Source organism: Papio anubis, chromosome 7, assembly GCF_008728515.1.
Source record: "Papio anubis isolate 15944 chromosome 7, Panubis1.0, whole genome shotgun sequence".
Classification (NCBI taxonomy): Eukaryota; Metazoa; Chordata; class Mammalia; order Primates; family Cercopithecidae; genus Papio; species Papio anubis.
The window spans coordinates 116,395,679-116,414,811 of NC_044982.1; the positions used below are offsets into that span (position 1 = coordinate 116,395,679).

The 19,133-nt window shown below is 40.3% G+C and overlaps 1 protein-coding gene and 1 pseudogene across 4 annotated transcripts in view; one reads left to right on the forward strand and one right to left on the reverse strand.

The window, feature by feature from the left end:
- Positions 1-19,133, reverse strand: part of BBS4 (Bardet-Biedl syndrome 4) — a 54,851-nt gene that overhangs the window by 18,443 nt on the left and 17,275 nt on the right. For 2 of the 3 annotated variants that reach the window (XM_031668516.1, XM_031668515.1), the window contains 4 exons: positions 17,426-17,505; positions 12,495-12,558; positions 9,142-9,253; positions 7,691-7,763 (listed from right to left, as the gene is read on the reverse strand). The gene's annotated coding sequence lies outside the window, so the exon portion shown is untranslated. Of the gene's footprint in view, positions 1-7,690; positions 7,764-9,141; positions 9,254-12,494; positions 12,559-17,425; positions 17,506-18,865; positions 18,944-19,133 lie in introns of all 3 variants that reach the window. The other variant, XM_031668517.1, reaches the window with a different exon arrangement.
- On the forward strand, positions 12,947-14,306 carry LOC101014293 (annotated as a pseudogene). The gene has a single exon (XR_001904451.3). The product of XR_001904451.3 is annotated as a histone-binding protein RBBP4 pseudogene (transcript).

Below are 19,133 nucleotides of genomic sequence, written 5' to 3' on the forward strand. Positions count from 1 at the left end.
GACTTTGACGTGTTGAGAGAAGAAGGCTTCAGTCGTCAAACTTCTCAGAGATAAAGGAGGAACTACGAACCCAGCGCAAAGAAACTAAAAATCTTGAAAAAAGATTTGATGAATGGCTAACTAGAATAACCAATGTAGAGAAGTCCTTAAAAGAACTGATAAAGATGAAAACCGTAACACGAGAACTACGTGACAAATGCATAAGCTTCAGTAACTGACTCGATCAACTGGAAGAAAGAGTATCAGCGATTGAAGATCAAATGAATGAAACGAAGCGAGAAGAGAAGTGTAGAGAAAAAAGAGTAAAAAGAAATGAACAAAGCCTCCAAGAAATATGGGATTATGTGAAAAGATCAAATCTATGTATGATTGGTGTGCCTGAAAGTGACAGGGAAAATGGAACCAACTTGGAAAACACTTTGCAGGATATCATCCAGGAGAACTTCTCAACCTAGTAAGGCAGGCCAACATTCAAATTCAGGAAATACAGAGAATGCCACAAAGATACTCCTCGAGAAGAGCAACTCCAAGACACATAATTGTCAGATTCACCAAAGTTGAAATGAAGGAAAAAATGTTAAGGGCAGCCAGAGAGAAAGGTCAGGTTACACACAAAGGGAAGCCCATCAGACTAACAGCAGATCTCTTGGCAGAAACTCTACAAGCCAGAAGAGAGTGGGGACCAATATTCAACATTCTTAAAGAAAAGAATTTTAAACCCAGAATTTCACATCCAGCCAAACTAAGTTTCATAAGTGAAGGAGAAATAAAATCCTTTACAGACAAGCAAATGCTCAGAGATCTTCTCACCATGGGCCTGCCCTTCAAGAGATCCTGAAGGAAGCACTAAACATGGAAAGGAACAACCGGTAGCAGCCATTGCAAAAACATGCCAAAATGTAAAGTCCATCGATGCTAGGAAGAAACTGCATCAACTAACGAGCAAAATAACCAGTTAATATCATAATGACAAGATCAAGTTCACACATAACAATATTACCCTTAAATGTAAATGGACTAAATGGTCCAATTAAAAGACACAGACTGGCAAATTGGATACAGAGTCAAGACCCATCAGTCTGCTGTATTCAGGAGACCCACCTCACATGCAGAGACATACATAGGCTCAAAATAAAGGGATGGAGGAAGATCTACCAAGCAAATGGAAAACAAAAAAAAGGAGGGGTTGCAATCCTAGTCTCTGATAAAAGACTTTAAACCAACAAAGATCAAAAGAGACAAAGAAGGCCATTACGTAATGGTAAAGGGATCAATTCATCAGGAAGAGCTAACTATCCTAAATATATATGCACCCAATACAGAAGCACCCAGATTCATAAAGCAAGTCCTTAGAGACTTACAAAGAGACTTAGACTCCCATACAATAATAATGGGAGACTTTAACACCCCACTGTCAACATTAGACAGATCAACGAGACAGAAAGTTAACAAGGATATCCAGGAATTGAACTCAACTCTGCACCAAGCAGACCTAATAGACATCTACAGAACTCTCCACCCCAAATCAACAGAATATACGTTCTTCTCAGCACCACATCGCACTTATTCCAAAACTGACCACATAGTTGGAAGTAAAGCACTCCTCAGCAAATGTAAAAGAACAGAAATTATAACAAACTGTCTCTCAGACGACAGTGCAATCAAACTAGAACTCAGGACTAAGAAACTCAGTCAAAATCATTCAACTACATGGAAACTGAACAACCTGCTCCTGAATGACTACTGGGTACATAACGAAATGAAGGCAGAAATAAAGATGTTCTTTGAAACCAATAAGAACAAAGATACAACATACCAGAATCTCTGGGACACATTTAAAGAGTGTGTAGAGGGAAATTTATAGCACTAAATGCCTACAAGAGAAAGCAGGAAAGATCTAAAATTGAAGCTCTAACATTACAATTAAAAGAACTAGAGAAGCAAGAGCAAACACATTCAAAAACTAGCAGAAGGCAAGAAATAACTAAGATCAGAGCAGAACTGAAGGAGATAGAGACACAAAAAACCCTCCAAAAAATCAATGATTCCAGGAGCTAGTTTTTTGAAAAGATCAACAAAATTGATAGACTGCTAGCAAGACTAATAAAGAAGAAAAGAGAGAAGAATCAAATAGACACAATAAAAAATGATAAAGGGGACATCACCACCAACCCCACAGAAACACAAACTACCATCAGAGAATACTATAAACACCTCTACGCAAATAAACTAGAAAACCTAGAAGAAATGGATACTTTCCTGGACACTTACACTCTCCCAAGACTAAACCAGGAAGAAGCTGAATCCCTGAATAGACCAATAGCAGGCTCTGAAATTAAGGCAATAATTAATAGCCTACCAACCAAAAAAAGTCCAGGACCAGACGGATTCACAGCCAGATTCTACCAGAGGTACAAGGAGGAGATGGTACCATTCCTTCTGAAACTATTCCAATCAATAGAAAAAGAGGGAATCCTCCCTAACTCATTTTACGAGGCCAACATCATCCTGATACCAAAGCCTGACACAGATACAAGAAAAAAAGAGAATTTTAGACCAATATCCCTGATGAACATCGATGCAAAAATCCTCAATAAAATACTGGCAAACCGAATCCAGCAGCAGGTCAAAAAGCTTATCCACCATGATCAAGTGAGCTTCATCCCTGGGATGCAAGGCTGGTTCAACATAGGCAAATCAATAAACATAATCCAGCATATAAACAGAACCAAAGACAAAAACCACATGATTATCTCAATAGATGCAGAAGAGGACTTTGACAAAATTCAACAGCCCTTCATCCTAAAAACTCTCAATAAATTCGGTATTGATGGAATGTATCTCAAAATAATAAGAGCTATTTATGACAAACCCACAGCCAATATCATACTGAATAGGCAAAACCTGGAAGCATTCCCTTTGAAATGTGGCACAAGACAGGGATGCCCTCTCTCACCACTCCTATTCAACATAGTGTTGGAAGTTCTGGCTGGGGCAATCAGGCAAGAGAAAGAAATAAAGGGTATTCAGTTAGGAAAAGAAGAAGTCAAAGTGTCCCTGTTTGCAGATGACATGATTGTATATATAGAAAACCCCACTGTCTCAGCCCAAAATCTCCTTAAGCTGATAAGCAACTTCAGCAAAGTCTCAGGATACAAAATCAACATGCAAAAATCACAAGCATTCTTATACACCAGTAACAGATAAACAGAGAGCCAAATCATGAATGAACTCCCATTCACAATAGCTTCAAAGAGAATAAAATACCTAGGAATCCAACTTACAAGGGATGTAAAGGACCTCTTCAAGGAGAAAGGAGAACTACAAACCACTGCTCAGTGAAATAAAAGAGGACACAAACAAATGGAAGAACATATCATGCTCATGGATAGGAAGAATCAATATTGTGAAAATGGCCATACTGCCCAAGGTAATTTATAGATTCAATGCCATCCCCATTAAGCTACCAATGACTTTCTTCATAGAATTGGAAAAAACTGCTTTAAAGTTCATATGGAACCAAAAAAGATCCCACATTGCCAAGACAATCCTAAGCCAAAAGAACAAAGCTGGAGGCATCACGCTACCTGACTTCAAACTATACTACAAGGCTACAGTAACCAAAACAGCATGGTACTGGTACCAAAACAGAGATATAGACCAATGGAACAGAACAGAGCCCTCAGAAATAATACCACACATCTACAGCCATCTGATCTTTGACAAACCTGACAAAAACAAGAAATGGGGAAAGGATTCCCTATTTAATAAATGGTGCTGGGAAAATTGGCTAGCCATGAGTAGAAAGCTGAAACTGGATCCTTTCCTTACTCCTTATATGAAAATTAATTCAAGATGGATTAGAGACTTAAATGTTAGACCTAATACCATAAAACCCCTAGAAGAAAACCTAGGTAATACCATTCAGGACACAGGCATGGGCAAGGACTTCATGTCTAAAACATCAAAAGCAACAGCAACAAAAGCCAAAATTGACAAATGGGATCTAATTAAACTAAAGAGCTTCTGCACAGCAAAAGAAACTACCATCAGAGTGAACAGGCAACCTACAGAATGGGAGAAAATTTTTGCAAACTACTCATCTGACAAAGGGCTAATATCCAGAACCTATAAAGAACTCAATCAAATTTACAAGAAAAAAACAACCGCATCAAAAAGTGGGCAAAGGATATGAACAGACACTTCTCAAAAGAAGACATTCATACAGCCAACAGACACATGAAAACAACGCTCATCATCACTCGCCATCAGAGAAATGCAAATCAAAACCAGAATGAGATACCATCTCACACCAGTTAGAGTGGCAATCATTAAAAAAATCAGGAAACAACAGGTGCTGGAGAGGATGTGGAGAAATAGGAACACTTTTACACTGTTGGTGGGACTGTAAACTAGTTCAACCATTGAGGAAAACAGTGTGGCAATTCCTCAAGGATCTAGAACTAGAAATACCATTCGACCCAGCCATCCCATTACTGGGGATATACCCAAAGGATTATAAATCATGCTGCTATAAAGACACATGCACACATATGTTTATTGCGGCACCATTCACAATAGCAAAGACTTGGAATCAACCTAAATGTCCAACAGTGACAGACTGGATTAAGAAAATGTGGCACATATACACCATGGAATACTATGCAGCCATAAAAAACGATGAGTTCATGTCCTTTGTAGGGACATGGATGCAGCCGGAAACCATCATTCTCAGCAAACTATCACAAGAATAGAAAACCAAACACCGCATGTTCTCACTCATAGGTGGGAATTGAACAATGAGATCACTTGGACACAGGAAAGGGAACATCACACACCGGGGCCTATTGTGGGGAGGGGGTAGAGGAGAAGGATAGCATTAGGAGATATACCTAATGTAAATGACAAGTTAATGGGTGCAGCACACCAACATGGCAAATGTATACATATGTAAGAAAACTGCACGTTGTGCGCATGTACCCTAGAACTCAAAGTATAATTTAAAAAATTAAAAAAAGAATGGCTGTTTTGTGAACAACCACATCTACTAGTAACAATAGTATGGTTATCCCAAGTGAGTCAGTAATACCAAATGAGCTCTTTCAACCAACTGGATAGATTAAGAAACACATTCCATTCCCCCTGTGACCCTGAGCTCTCCTGTTTTACCTCTTCCGTATCTCCCTCTATGGGTTCTCTTCTTCTGCTCAGTCCTTCAAAATTGCTTTTTCATGGCTCACACCTGTAATCCCAGCACTCTGGGAAGCTGAACAGGAGGGTCACTTGAGGCCAGGAGCTTGAGACCACCCTGGGCAACATAATGAGACTTAATTTCCACAAAATAAATTTAGCCAGGCATGGTGGCATGCACCTGTAGTCCCAGCTACTCAGGAGGCAGAGGCAGGAGGATCACTTGAGTCCAGGAGTTGGAGGTTACAGTAAGATATGATCACCCCACTGTACTCCAGCCTAGGCAACCTTGTCTCTTTAAAAAAAAAAAAAAAAAAAGTAAAAAACTCTTTTTTCCAGGATTCCATCCTCAGCTCATTGCAGGGTAATGTCAACCAATCTAATGGCTTCAATTACCACCTTTATGTTGTTGACGCCAGAATGTACATCTCTACTCCAAAACACTTGAGTTTCAGATTTCTATATCCAACCACACTGGACACATCTCAATTTAGATATCCCCTCAGAACGTAAAACTTATCATATCCAAAATCCTCTGAAAGACAGGATTTAACTCTGATTTCTCACCATCACCTTCTTCCAAAACTTGCTCCTCTTCCTTCCTGTATTTCCTATTCTAGTTGATTATCTTATAATCCACCAGTCCATTGTTGCATCTCCAGGGCATAGACCAGTGCTTGGCATATAGTAGATATATTCATTTTTTGAAAAACCAACTGAATGAAAAAGTACATGAATTTTTCTTTATCTGCAGCTTCACTCTGGCTGTTAGCTATTACAAACTCCACAGCATAAAGACTCAACTCAATTCTCTGACGTACAGAAGAAAATCGACTGACAAATTGAACACATTTCAAAAATAATAGTGCCTCATAAGAACTGCAAAGGAAATCCATGCTAATTCTCTGTACTAATAAATCTAGTCCTTCACTCACAGATATGAACGTCTCCCTGAGAATCATCAAATACTTGAAAAATACCAACAGCATAAAATAGAAGAACCAAAATGCAGAGTTAGAAAAAGATAATTCTGAGAAGCAGAACAGAACTTTAAGAATCAGAGACACTGAAGACAAGATTTATGGAAATTAAAAATACAATAAAAGGAAATGAAATAAAAAATATTAGATGGATATGGTATATAACAGAATACAAATAGCTAAAAACAAAAATGATGATACAGAAAATAAGACTGAATATGTGTCCTGAACATACAATAAAAGGACAAGGAGGGTCAGGTGTTGTGGCTCACACCTATAATCCCAGCACTTTGGGAGGCCAAGGCAAGTGAATCACCTGAGGTCAGGAGTTGCAGACCAGACTGGCCAACGCGGTAAAACCCCGTCTCTACTAAAAATACAAAAATTAGCCAGGCATAGTGGCAGGCGCTTGTAATCCCAGCTACTCGGGAGGCTGAGGCAGGAGAATCACTAGAACCTGGGAGAGAGAGGTTGCAGTGAGCCAAGATCACGCCACTGCACTCCAGCCTGGGCGACACAGTCAGCCTCTGTCCCAAAAAAAAAAAAAGGACACGGAGGTAGAAAATGAGAGGCAAGTTAAGAGTTGTTGTAGAGAATAGTTAGAGAACATGTCTCATAGAGAATGGAAAACAGTGTGGCAGATGCTGCTAGTTATCTGTCTGCCTACCTGCTACCTACTCTTCTCTTTTTCCTTACTAATAGAACCCTATTTTTGTTTAGAGTGGCAATGTGACCAGATTAAAAACTACATTTAGCCAGCCTTCCTTCTAGAAAGAGAGCTGACATGACATAAGTGGAAGTCTGTGGGGGCTTTTGGGAAAGTTGTGCTTTCCCAATATAGGCTCTGTCCTTTTCTCCTTGTTGCTTTCTCTTTCTCCCTCCCTAGAATGCAGATGTGATGTCAGATGCAGCAGTCTTCTTGTAACCATGAGGAAAAACTCTCGGCCTTGACATCCGAGGACTGCCAAATCAATGCCAGCAACTACTTACGTGGACATCTTGTTTCAAGAGAATTAAAAAAATAACCCCCTAATTTGTAAAGCCAATATTTAGTTGCATTTACACACAATCCCCAATTGACACAAAGAGAAGGGGAGGGGAAAAATAAAGAACTACTCCAAGGCCCTGACCCAAAGAAAGGCAAGGGTCTTCAGAATGAGTCAACTGAGTGTCATACCAATGGGGATGGGAAAAAGACATGAAACACAACTAGATGCCTATTGCTGATATTGTGGAATTCCAATGATGAAAAAAATACCCAAAGCTTCTAGGGGTCATCAACAAGAATCAGACTGGTAAGAGATTGCTGGTCAGCAAACTGTTAGAAAATCATGCGGCAACGCCTACAAAGTTATGAGGAAACATGGGTTTTTGATCCTATACTTAGACAAATCATGAATTCAGTATAAGGATAAAATCAAGATATTTTTGGAATGTAAGAATTCATAAATAAGACAGCCATATGATAAATGGAACCATTAGCATGTTTACTAATAAGGAACTGAAAGTTCTCTACTTACCCAATCTTTCTGGTTGAGTTTAGCTGCTTCATTATATACTTCAATGGCAGCTTTATGTTTTCCCAAAAGAAATCTGTAAAAGATACATTTTCCATAATTATTACCTGAAAATTCTTAGAAGACTAACCCTACTAGTCCCACATTTTACTCATATTTCATCCAGCAGAGAATTCTAGAAGCCTTTTCTCCATGAGCTGGTTGTGCTGGTTTGGTCAGTGAAGCTGCTATACACTAACAGCAGAAGCTCTCTTAGTAGGGATTGCATTGGCAGCTGTTCCAAGGCCTTGGTCTCATTCTATACCAATTTTAGTGAGAGTCTTGTGGAATTTTTCTCCTACAATGTACTATAAATGCAGACCAAAAAAGAAATAAGCCAAATGATATGCCATGTTAAGCAGTAACTATCATTATTTATCATCACCCATTAGGGACATGTCCTTTCCTTCCAAGACTAAGTCTCTTTCCTTGATATTGGATCCTGAGTTTAGAGAGAAACAGGGAAAACCAAGCTTTATGCAAAAACAACGCAGGTATGAATGGCAACGTGGCTAAGAAAGGGGAGATGGGAACTCCATGGAACAAAGGACTGAAAAGGGAATACCTAGTAGTTTATAAAGACCTTTGAGATTCTTTCCATCTAGGAATCTTTAGGACATTCACTCAACAAATACAAATGCTCCTCAACTTATGATGGGGTTACATCCCAATAAACCCACTGTAAATTGAAAATACTGTAATTCAAAAATGCACGTAATACATCTACTCTACCAAACATCATAGACAGCCTAGCCTATCTTAAGCATGCTCAGAACACTTACTCTGTTCCACGGAGTTCCTATCTCCACTTTCTTAACTATGTTTGCTGACAGTTGGGCAAAATCATCTAACACAATGCCACTTTTATAATAAAATGCTGAATATCTCATGTAATTTACTGAATACTATACTGAAAATGAAAAACAGAATGGCTGTATGGATACTTGAAGTACAGTTTCTACTGAATACATAACAATTTTACATCATTGTAAAGTTGAAAAATTATATAAGTTGAACCATCAGAAGTCAGGAACTTTCTGTCCTTACTCAAAACTTACTGTGTGATAGATATTAAGTGTTAGAAGAGTAGACGAGAAAAATTCCAAGGATTGCCAATAAGTTTAGAAGACTTTAGGGTACAAGGTGTCTCTATTTACATGATAAACAATATCAGTTCCCCCATCAAACTAGAATGCACAGTGTTTAAAACACTTAGTTCCTTAACACTAGTTATCTCATTTTCTCAAATTTCAAACTTAATCCATGCTCTTTAGAGTGAATCCCATTATACCTATTAAACCATTCCCCACTTGTGTATCAGGCTAATGTGGCTGCCAGCAGCAAGCTGTACCTAAGAATGCATTTTACACTGTTCTCTGTGAGTGCCCTAGGGCCTCCAGGTTGCCAATACTCACAAAGATCTCGCCACCTGCTTGAGGTTATCAGCACTCTGAGGGCTTAGAACTGCACATGTCTGGAAGAGTTCTAGGGATTCTTGGATATTTCCTTCCAGGCGAAATATCAATGCTGCCAAGAAACAGAAAATACAAAAAAAAGTAAAACCATGTTCTGGGAAGAATGGAGCCTGGGGTCAGAAAAATTGGAGAAAACTGGGAAACCACATCAAGTAAATCCTTTGGACAACTGTATCCTTAATACAATCAGATATGACTTCAGACAGGCTGAAACAATGACCAAAACTGTTGACAAGCTAAACTCTCTTTTAGTAAGGTAACTCAACCCTACCTACTTCTCTCTCTACTCCCACTATCCATCACACAGATAATCAGTTCCTCTGCAAATTATCACACAAACTCTTCACATTAAGAGCATTTTGGGGCTTCCCCATCAGATGCTTCATTTATCATAATTGACTTCCAACTGATAGTTTTCAGACTGAACCCCCAAATGGGGCAAATGGAATCAATACCTCAAATTCAGCACGGAGATTCTGACAAAGAATACAGTAACACTTCAGACTTCGGTTGTCAGTATAACAACCAGTTAGAACCAGAGGTTTTTCCTAGGCCTATGTTTTCAGAAGAATTTATCAGACACTGAAAGTCTGATACTTGTGACACTGGGAATAAGAGCATTTTTTTGCCATGATGTCCTAAATTTGTCAATATCTTACCAATTATGTCAGAAAATTATAGGTTAATCTGAAGACTACAAATGCAATGAATGGTAAACAAAACCATTCATTCACACCCAAGAGCCAAAAAGAAAGTTCCTGGAAAAATTAAGAATGCTACTTATGCCACTAAAGAGGAAAATTTAAGTCAGTGGGATGGGCCCAGTGGTTCATGCCTGTAATCCCAGCACTTCGGGAGGCCAAGGCAGGCAGATCACCTGAGGTCAGGCATTTGAGACCAGCCTGGCCAACATGGCAAAATCTTGTCTCTACTAAAAATGCAAAAACTGGCCGGGCGCGGTGGCTCAAGCCTGTAATCCCAGCACTTTGGGAGGCCGAGACGGGCGGATCACGAGGTCAGGAGATCGAGACCATCCTGGCTAACATGGTGAAACCCCTTCTCTACTAAAAAATACAAAAAACTAGCCGGGCGAGGTGGCGGGCGCCTGTAGTCCCAGCTACTGAGGAGGCTGAGGCGGGAGAATGGCGTAAACCCAGGAGGCAGAGCTTGCAGTGAGCTGAGATCCGGCCACTGCACCCCAGCCTGGGCGACAGAGCAAGACTCCGTCTCAAAAAAAAAAAAAAAAAATGCAAAAACTAGCCAGACGTGGTGGCATGTGCCTGTAATCCTAGCTACTAGTAGGGCTGAGGCAGGAGGATTGCTTGAACCTGGGAGGCAGAGGTTGCAGTGAGCTGAGATCATGCCACTGCACTCCAGCCTGGGCAACAGAGCAAGACTCCGTCTTTAAAAAAAAAAAAAAAAAAGTTAAGTGAGTGGTCCTTAGGTTTCTGATGAGCTGAATTTACACTCTGCTTTATCTTGTTTATTTCTAGGCTTCTTCCCCTCATCCTGATTAACTTTACAAAAATCCTCAAGCTCTTCTTCATCTCTTTTAGCATGATTACAAGGAATCCTTCCAAAAGCATCTTCTGGCCCTGAAATCACTGTATCAGGCAGGAATCCTAAGCATCCATTCCAAAAAACACTAGCCAGAAACTAAAACATGGGTAACGATAGCAATTTTTTAACATTACTAGTCATTTCCGAAGTCAAATCCAACACAGTAATTATATTCAGATTCCATAAAAAGATTAATACGGATTAAAACCTTTCTGGAACATTTACGCTCATGCACCTGTAATGACATTTTGGTCGACAGCTGTATAAATGACGATGATCCCTTAAGATTATCTTGAAGAGGAAAAATTCCTATTGCCCAGTGATGTCATAGCAATCAAAACAGTGCAATGCATTACTCACCTACCTGTAGTGATGCTGGTATAAACAAACCTACTGTGCTGCCAGTCACATAAAAGTACAGCACATACAATTATGTATATATAGAACTTAATACTTTATGATAATAAATGACTACATTACTGGTTTATGTATTTACTACGCCATACATTTTAACCTTTATATTAGAGTGTACTCCTTCCACTTACTAAAAAAAAAAGTCTAACTGCCTCAGGCAGGTCCTTCAGGAGGTATTCCAGAAGGTATTCCTATTGCTATAGGAGATGATAGCTCCATGCATGTTACTGCCACTGAAGACCTTCCATAAGGAGGTGGAAGACAGTGATGTTTATAATCTTGACTCTGTGTAGGCCTAGATAAGCGTGTGCGCGCACTGGCACGCGTCTGTGGGTGTGTTGCAAAGACCTTAGATGGGTCACAAAGCACTGAATGCCAAAAAAGACAACAAGGATACATTCTGCATGTTAGTACTACCATTATAGTAGTGTGTGTGTCTTAGTTTTTAACAAAAAAGTTTAAAAGTAAAAAAAAATAAAAATACAAAGTTTTAAGAATAGCATAAAGAGCCGGGTGTCGTGGCTCATGCCTACAATCCCAGCACTTTGAGAGGCTGAGGCAGGAGGACTGCTTGAGCCCAGGAGTTCAAGACCAGCTTGGGCAACATAGTGAGACTCTGTCTCTACCAAAAAAAAGAAAAATTAAAAACCTTATAGAATAAGGACATAAAGAAACTATTTTTGTACAGATCTACAATGTTGTTGTGTGTTTTAAGTATCACCCCAAAAGAGCCAAAAAGTTTTAAAGTTTATAAAGTAAAAAGTTACAGCAAGTGAGTTTATCATTGTAGAAAAAATATTTTTAAAGAAATTTAGTGTAAGCTAAGTGTACAGTGTTTATGAAGTCTACAGTAGTATATAATAATGTCCTAGGCATTCACATTCACTCACCACTAACTCACCCAGAGCAACTTCCAGTCCATCCACAGTAAGTACTCTATACAGGTGTACTAGCACTATTTATTATCTTTTATACCGTATTTTTACAGTACCTTTTCTATGTTTAGATATACTTACTACTGTTTTACAACTGCCTACAGTATTCAGTACACCTGCTCATACAGGTTTGTAGCCTGGGAGCAACAGACTACATCATATAGCCTATGTGTATAGTATACTATATCATCCATCTATGTTTGTGTAAGTACACTCTATGTAATGGTCACACAATGACAAAACTGCCTAACAACACATTTCTTAGAACATATCTCCATTGTTAAGCGGTGCATGACTGTACTTGAACTTGTTTCTTAAACTGCCTGCTCTTTTTCAAGAACCTAGGAAAAGTGTATTTCTCTAGCAAGAAGACAAGTGTCTTACCTTGGACATAGATAGCATATTCACACAATCCCTGAGTCTCCTGAAGCTGTTCTTTGATAATAGCCTGAAAGAGGAAGAAAAATGCTTCTGAGCAGTGGTTAAGTTTCTTCAGGTGTCTTTAAGAAAAAGTAGACATGGACAGGCCAGGTGCAGTGGCTCATGCCTGTAATCCCAGAACTTTGGGAGACCAAGGAGGGCAGATTACAACGTCAGGAGTTCAAGATCAGCCTAACCAATATGGTGAAACCCCGTCGCTACTAAAAATACAAAGGGTCAGGCGCAGTGGCTCACGCCTGTAATCCCAGCACTTTGGGAGGCTGAGACGGGCGGATCATGAGGTCAGGAGATCGAGACCATCCTGGCTAACACGGTGAAACCCCGTCTCTACTAAAAATACAAAAATTGCTCCCGCAACGCTCGACCCCAGGATTCCCCTGGCTCGTCTGCCCACCATGGCCGACAAGGAAGCAGCATTCGACGACGCAGTGGAAGAATGAGTGATCGACGAGGAATACAAAATATGGAAAAAGAACACCCGTTTTCTTTATGATTTGGTGATGACCCATGCTCTGGAGTGGCCCAGCCTAACTGCCCAGTGGCTTCCAGATGTAACCAGACCAGAAGGGAAAGATTTCAGCATTCATCGACTTGTCCTGGGGATACACACATCGGATGAACAAAACCATCTTGTTATAGCCAGTGTGCAACTCCCTAATGATGATGCTCAGTTTGATGCGTCACACAACGACAGTGAGAAAGGAGAATTTGGAGGTTTTGGTTCAGTTAGTGGAAAAATTGAAATAGAAATCAAGATCAACCATGAAGGAGAAGTAAACAGGGCCCGTTATATGCCCCAGAACCCTTGTATCATCGCAACAAAGACTCCTTCCAGTGATGTTCTTGTCTTCAACTATACAAAACATCCTTCTAAACCAGATCCTTCTGGAGAGTGCAACCCAGACTTGCATCTCCGTGGACATCAAAAGGAGGCTATGGACTTTCTTGGAACCCAAATCTCAGTGGGCACTTACTTAGTGCTTCAGATGACCACACCATCTGCCTGTGGGACATCAGTGCCGTTCCAAAGGAGGGAAAAGTGGTGGATGCGAAGACCGTCTTTACAGGGCATACGGCAGTACTAGAAGATGTTTCCTGGCATCTGCTCCATGAGTCTCTGTTTGAGTCAGTTGCTGATGATCAGAAACTTATGATTTGGGATACTCATTCAAACAATACTTCCAAACCAAGCCACTCAGTTGACGCTCACACTGCTGAAATGAACTGCCTTTCTTTCAATCCTTACAGTGAGTTCATTCTTGCCACAGGATCAGCTGACAAGACTGCTGCCTTGTGGGATCTGAGAAATCTGAAACTTAAGTTGCATTCCTTTGAGTCACATAAGGATGAAATATTCCAGGTTCAGTGGTCACTTCACAATGAGACTATTTTGGCTTCCAGTGGTACTGATCGCAGACTGAATATCTGGGATTTAAGTAAAATTGGAGAGGAACAATCCCCAGAAGATGCAGAAGATGGGCCACCAGAGTTGCTGTTTATTCATGGTGGTCACACTGCCAAGATATCTGATTTCTCCTGGAATCCCAATGAACCTTGGGTGATTTGTTCTGTATCAGAAGACAATATCATGCAAGTGTGGCAAATGGCAGAGAACATTTATAATGATGAAGACCTTGAAGGAAGCGTGGATCCAGAAGGACAAGGGTCCTAGATATGTCTTTACTTCTTGTGATTTTAGACTCCCCTTTTTTCTTCTCAACCCTGAGAGTGATTTAACACTGGTTTTGAGACAGACTTTGTTCAGCTATCCCTCTATATAATAGGTACCACCAATAATGCTATTAGCCCAAACAGTGGGTGTTTTCTAAATAATAATGGGGGGCTTGATTCAGCAAAGCCACAGACTTACGTTGAAATTTTCTTCAGGAATTTTCTAGTAACCCAGGTCTAAAGTAGCTACAGAAGGGGGAATATTATGTGTGATTATTTTTCTTCTTATGCTATATATCCCCAGGTTTTTCAGACTCATTTAAGTAAAGGCTAGAGTGAGTAAGGAAGAGAGCCAAATGAGGTAGGTGTCTGAGCCATGAAGTGTAAATACTAAAAGATGTCACTTTTATTCAGGAAATAGGGGAGATTCAAATCATATAGATTCCTACTCCAAAATCTTGACACTTGACTTTCCAGGATGCACATTTTCATATGTAGACCAGTTTCCTCTTAGTTTCCTCAGTTAAGTCAAAAGTACATGTTCCTGTTTCCCCATATATTCATATATTTTTGCTTGTTAAGTGTATTTCTTGAGCTGTTTTCATGTTGTTTCTTTCCTGTCTGTGAAATGGTGTGTTTTTTTTTTGTTGTTGTTGTTGTTTTTAACTTGGGACCACCAAGTTGTAAAGATGTATGTTTTTACCTAACAGTTACATCACAGGCAGACTGTCAAGTTGAGAAGAGTGAATCAATAACTTGTATTTGTTTTAAAAATTAAATTAATCCTTGATAAGAGTTGCTTTTTTTTTTTTTAGGAGTTAGTCCTTGACCACTAGTTTGATGCCATCTCCATTTTGGGTGACCTGTTTCACCAGCAGGCCTGTTACTCTCCATGACTAACTGTGTAAGTGCTTAAAATGGAATAAATTGCTTTTCTATATTAAAAAAAAAAAAAGATACAAAAATTAGCCAGGTGCGGTGGCGGGCACCTGTAGTCCCAGCTACATGGGAGACTGAGGCAGGAGAATGGCGTGAACCTGGGAGGCGGAGCTTGCAGTGAGTGGAGATCACGCCACTGCGCTCCAGCCTGGGCAACAGAGCAAGACTCCGTCTCAAAAAAAAAAAAAATTAGCAGAGCAGTAGTGGTGCATGCCTGTAATCCCAGCTACTCAGGAGGCTGAGGCAGGAGAATCACTTGAACCCAGGAGGCTTCAATAAGTATGATTACTTATTCTAGAACAGGGATTTGCAAACTATGGGGCTTACAGGCCCTGTATATTTTTGTACAGCTCTCAAGCTAAGAGTGGTTTTTATATTTCTACAGGGTTATAAAAAATAAGATAACAAACATGATGTAGAGACTGTATGTGACCTACAAACCCTAAAATATTGTTGGCCCATTACAGAAAGTTTACCAACCCCTGCCTAAAATCTAACTAGGCAAGCTAAGAAAAGTATGAAAAAATTTCCAAGTATTATCACAGATGAAAAAGAAAGAGAACATTTCAAGATTTATACTGGTGGCCAGGTGCAGTGGCTCATGCATGTAATCCCAGCACTTTGGGTGGCCAAGGCGGGCAGATCACCTGAGGTCAGGAGTTCGAGACCAGCCCGACCAACATGGAAAAACCCCATCTCTACTAAAAACACAAAAAATTAGCCAGGTGTGGTGGCACATGCCTGTAATCCCAGCTACTCAGGAGGCTGAGGCAGGAGAATCGCTTGAACCCAGGAGGCGGAGGTTGTGGTGAGCCGAGGTCACGGCATTGCACTCTAGCCTGGATGACAAGAGCAAAACTTCACCTCAAAAAAAAAAAAAAAAGATTCATACTAGTATCTGCCTTCGGGTCAGCGGTGTCAAAAATTACTGGTATGGGCCAGGTGTGGTGGCTCACGCCTGTAATCCCAGCACTTTGGGAGGCCAAGGCGGGTGGATCATGAGGTCAGCAATTCCAGACCAGCCTGACCAATATGGTGAAACCCCATCTCTACTGAAAATACAGAAAAAAAATTAGCTGGGCGTGGTGGTGGGCGCCTGTCATCCCAGTGACTTGAGAGGCTGAGGCAGGAGAATTGCTTGAAACCAGAAGGCGGAAGTTGCAGTGAGCCAAGATTGCACCACTGTGCTCTAGCCTGGGCAATAAGAGCACAACTCCATCTAAAAAAAAAAAACAAAAAACTAAAAAAAATGGTATGAATCTTTGTCATACCAGTATGAATTAGTTCTGTGCATTGCCATAGGTATAAACGCCATAGGTATAAACTGAAAACCTTAGATGGATTACAAACCTCTGGATGCCAAAAAAGATGACACCAAGGATACACTCTGCATGTCGGTACTACCTCTGTCTGCCTGCAAGTTTGTAACACATATGGTATGTCACCAAAGATATAGAGAAAGAGAAATACAAATGGTTTTTAAATATACACATGATGATCAACCTTGCAATAAGAGGAAAATTAAAAAATAAAACTCAGGGCCAGATGCGGTGGCTCACGCCTGTAATCCCAGCACTGTGGGAGGCCTAGGCGGGCAGATCACGAGGTCAAGAGTTCGAGTCCAGCCTGGCAATATGGTGAAACCCCATCTCTACTAAAAATACAAAAAATTAGTCAGGCGTGGTGACGCTCATCTGTAGTCCCACCTACTCGGGAGGCTGAGGCAGAAGAATCGCTTGAACCCGGGAGGCAGAGGCTGCAATGAGCCAAGATCACGCCACTGCACTCCAGCCTAGGTGACAGAGTGAGACTCCACCTCAAAAAAAAAAAAAAAAAAAAAAAGAACTTGACAAAATACCATTTTTCATCTATCCAAAGATTAAAAAGTTAATATGTTAAGTTGAACACCTGCCTCCACCAGAAGACCAACCTGTCCCCAGAGACTTGCTCTTGACATGAGAAGACACATGGAACACACCTGAACCTGACCCACAGCCTGCAGTCAAACCCAGCCACCCATAGCTGATCTGAAAGCCCATGAGCACTTAATAAATATCTGTTTGTTGGGGGCCACTGAAATTTTGAGGTTGTATGTTAAACATCACTATCATAGCAAAAGATAACCAGTGTATGAAGTGTGGGGAAAAAGGAATTCATATTTTATCACTGAGACATAAACTGCCACACTTTGTTCAGTAGGCACTGTTAGTTGCCTACCCAACATCCCCCTGCCTCTCATTTTTATTATCATGGCAATCTCTTACCTTGCAGGCTTCATAATCTTTCCGGATATAATGAAGATGAATCAACCAGTTCTGCTTCTCCAAAATAGGAAACTCTGGAGCTAGGTAGCATATTTTGACAAAACAAACAACACAGCCATTAGATTTTCTCCTTTAGCACTGTCCTCATGTCTAACCATAAACGTACTGCAATATCTCATTAAAATTTTCATGCTACTGTCTACAAGAATATATTATAATGCATCAAAAACGTATAGACTATTAAACTGAGAGATACTTGTCCTACTACTACATGTTGAATACATATCTTGAGTTTTTGAAGCTTGTATATCAGTTTCTCATCAAATAATGACTTGGACTGAAAAACATAAAATCATCCTTTGTCTCTTCTCCTCAATCTCTCCTTCCCTGGTTATAGAAAGTGAATAGAAAGACTTTCTAAAGGAGATTGCAGGAATATCACTAAGGAAATATATCAGGGGAACTCATCCCCAATATTTCAACATAGGTTCTATTTTCCGTAAGTGTCAGCCGGTTGAGAAATAAAGAGAGAGTACAAAGAGAGGAATTTTACAGCTGGGCCTCCGGGGGTGACATCACATATCGGTAGGACTGTGATGCCCACCTGAGCTGCAAAACCAGCAAGTTTGTATTAAGGATTTCAAAAGGGGAGGGGGTGTAAGAACAGGGAGTAGGTCATAAAGATCACATGCTTCAAAGGGCAAAAAGGAGAACAAAGATCACATGCTTCTGAGGAAAGAGGACAAGGGCAGAAAGAGGACAAAATCAGAACTTTTGATAAGGGTCCATCAAAGATCACAAGGCAAAGGGCAAAAGCAAAATTACTGATAAGGGTCTATGATCAGTGGTGCAGGTACTGTCTTGATAAACATCTTAAACAACAGAAAACAGGGTTCGAGAGCAGAGAACTGGTCTGACCTCAAATTTACCAGGGTGGGGTTTTCTCCCCACCCAAATAAGCCTGAGGGTACAGCACGAGACCAGGGCATATTTCAGTCCTTATCTCAGCTGCCTAAGACAGACACTTCAAGAGCAGCCGTTTATAGACCTCCCTCCAGGAATGCATTCCTTCCCCAGGGTATTAATTATTAATATTCCTTGCTAGGAAAAGAATTTAGCAATATCTTCCCTACCTGCACATCTGTTTATAGGCTCTCTGCAAGAGAAAAATATGGCTCTATTTTGCCTGACCCCACAGGCAGTCAGACCTTATGGCTGTCTTCCCTTGCTCCCTAAAATCGCTGTTACTCTGTTCTTTTTCAAGGTGCACTGATTTCATATTGTTCAAACACACATGTTTTACAATCAATTTGTACAGTTAACACAATTATCATAGTGGCCTTGAGGTGATGTACATCCTCAGCTTACAAAGATAACCAGATTAAGAGATTAAAGTAAGAGAGGCGTAAGAAATTATAAGAGTATTATTTGGGAACTGACAAATGTCCAAGAAAGCTTCACAATTTATGTTCCTCTGCCGCAGCTCCAGCCATCCCTCTGTTTAGGGTCCCTGACTTCCTGCAACAGAAATATATATATAAGATACTGAATATCATATCTGGCCAGGTACAGTGGTTCACATCTGTAATCCCAGCACTTTGGGAGGCCAAGGTGGGTGGATCACAAAGTCAGGAGATAGAGACCATCCTGGCTAACATGGTGAAACCCCGTCTCTACTAAAAATACAAAAAATTAGCTGGGCATGGTG